Source organism: Trichechus manatus, unplaced genomic scaffold (genome assembly GCF_000243295.1).
Source record: "Trichechus manatus latirostris isolate Lorelei unplaced genomic scaffold, TriManLat1.0 scaffold00087, whole genome shotgun sequence".
Classification (NCBI taxonomy): Eukaryota; Metazoa; Chordata; class Mammalia; order Sirenia; family Trichechidae; genus Trichechus; species Trichechus manatus.
This window is the reverse complement of record NW_004444023.1, coordinates 11,525,361-11,528,297: the sequence shown is the minus strand read 5'-3', so window position 1 is coordinate 11,528,297 and position 2,937 is coordinate 11,525,361.

Here is a 2,937-nt window from a genome sequence, read left to right as displayed (position 1 = left end):
GGTTCTGGTTCCTGAATGGACTGTGAAACCCATTGAAGGAATCAAATTTAAATTCAAACGGTCCAAGGACAAGAAGAAACTGACACCTGGGTCACCAGTTTCATCCCTAAGATCTCTGGACCTGACTTAAACTGCCTACGCAACCTGCAGTAAAATTTGGACTCTGTTCTGGTCTTAGTTTCCTAGAGCTGCTGTAACACCAGTACCACAAGATGGTGTCTTCAAAGAACAGAAATTTATTTTCTCATAGTTCTGGAGGCTGAAAGTCTAAATCATAGTCTTGGTCATGTCAATTCCTTCCTTGTAGGTAGTCCCAGGTGTTCCTTGGTTCCTTGTCTTGCAGAAGAACCTCACAATGTTATCTGTCTTTCCAAGTATGGGTATCTCTGTGTCTAATCTGCTCTTTTTATAGCTCAGAAGTGATTAGATTTAGAACCCACTCTACTAGAATATAAGTAATACAACAAAGAAAACCACTTTTCCAAACAGGATTATATCCACAGATATGTTGTTGTTGTTAGGTGCTGTCGAGTTGGTTCTGACTCATAATGACCCTATGTACACACAATGAAACACTGCCCAGTTCTGAGCCATCCTCAAAATCATTGCTATGTTTGAGCCCATTGTTGCAGCCAGTGTCAAGCCATCTCATTGAAGGTCTCCTCTTTTTCACTGACCTTCTACTTTACCAAGATGGTGTCCTTCTCCAGACTGGTCCCTCCTGATAACATGTCCAAAGTATGTGAGACAAAGTCTAGCCATCCTTGCTTCTAAGGAGTAATCTCACTGTACTTCTTCCAAGACAGGTTTGTTCATTCTTCTGGCAGTCCACGGTATAGTCAATATTCTTTGCCAACACCATAATTCAAAGGCACCAATTCTTCCTTGGTTTTCCTTATTCACTGTCCAGCTTTTGCATGATATGAGGCAATTGAAAATACCATGGCTTGGATCAGGCACACCTTACTCCTCAAAGTGACATCTTTGCTTTTTAACACTTTAAAGAGGTATTTTGCAGCAGATTTGCCCAGTGAAATGCATCATTTGATTTCTTAACTGCTGCTTCCGTGGGCATTGATTGTGGATCCAAGTAAAATGAAATCTTTGACAACTTCAATCTTTTCTCCACTTATCATGATGGTGCTTTTTGGTCCAACTGTGAGGATTTTTGTTTTCTTTATGTTGAGGTGTAATCCATACTGAAGGCTTCGTCTTTGATCTTCATCAGTAAGGGCTTCAAGTCTTCTTCACTTTCAGCAAGCAAGGCTGTGCCATCTGCATATTGCAGGTTGTTAATGAGTCTTCCTCCAATCCTGATGCCGCGTTCTTCATATAGGCCAGCTTCTCATATTACTTGCTCAGCATACAGTTTGAGTAAGTATGGTGAATGGATACAACCCTGACACACACCTTTCCTGGAGACACTGGTGTCCCGGCTCTTGAGGACAAAGGGGCTGACAGTTGGGACACACGCAGCAGTTAGCGCAGAGATGTTCACCAGCCACCAACTGGGATGATTAGAAACAGCCATAAAAATGCTCAAGACGGAGTAGAAGGTATAAAAAGATACAAAAGTTCTCACCAGGACAAGGGTGGTTTGGGTGGCTCTGGTCTCAGGGGAGGATCTGGGACATTCCAGTGCACAATGGAACTAAATGCTGCCCAATCCTGCACCATCTCCATGATCAGTGGACTGTTGTGATCCATAGGGTTTTCACTGGCTGATTTTCATAAGTAGATCACCAAGCCTTTCTTCGTAGTCCATCTTAGTCTGGAAGCTCCATTGAAACCTGCTCAGCATTATAGCAACATGCAAGCCTCCACTGACAGGCAGGTGGTGGCTGTCCATGAGGTACATTGGCCAGGAACCCAACCCCAAGTGGAAGATGAGAATTCCACCACTGAACTACCATTAAACCAAACCTGCTGCTGTCAAGTTGATTCTGACTTACAGCAACCCCATGGGATAGAGTAGAACTGCCCCATAGGGTTTCCTAGGCTGTAATCTTTATGGAAGGAGATCACCAGGTCTTTCTCTTGCTGGAAGGTTTAAAGCACAGACTTTTCGGTTGCCAGTCGACCACTTTAACCACTGTGCCACCAGGGCTCCTGAACCAACATTGCCTTACTTTTCAAACAGTTCTTTCCAGCAGGAATATTAGCCCTGTCTTAGAAGGGCGACACTGAGGCTTAGCAGTTTGCCCAAGGTACCTGTGGTTCTTTCAGATGGCTGGCATCTCAACCTCCTTCCTGTCTGGAAACTTTCCACTTTACCGGTCTTGGAAGGTGGAGCCAGCCTCCCATTATTATTGTTGCCCACAAGTCAACTCCAATTCAGGGCAACCTCATGTGTGTCAGAGTAGAACTGCTTCATAGGTTTTCAATGGCTGATTTTTCAGAAGCACACTGCCTGGCCTTTTTTCTGAGGCATCTCTCCCTGGGTGGACTTGAACTTCCAACCTTTCAGTGAGCAGCCCAGCTCATTAACTGTTCACACCATGTGGGGATCCTCCCACTATTGTTTTTCAGAGCTGTGGAGCCTGATTTCAACTCAGCGACCCCATGTGACAGAGAAGAACGACACCATAGGGTTTCCTGGGCTGTAATCTACGGGAGCAGACTGGGTGGGTTCGAACTACAAACCTGTTGGTTAGCAGCCAAATGTAGTTGTTTGCAGCTAGGGAGTGGGCCTGAAACCTGGGTCTAACAATCAAACACCAGTGCTGATTTGGGAGTGTCTCAGTCGTCTAGTGCTGCTCCAATAGAAATACCACAAGTGGATGGTTTTAACAAAGAGAAATTTATTCTCTCACAGTCCAGTAGGCTACAAGTCCAAATTCAAGGCATCAGCTCCAGGGGAACACTTTCTCTGTTGGCTCTGGAGGAAAGCCCATGTCATCAGTCTTCCTTTGGTCTGGGAGCTTCTCTGCGCAGGAA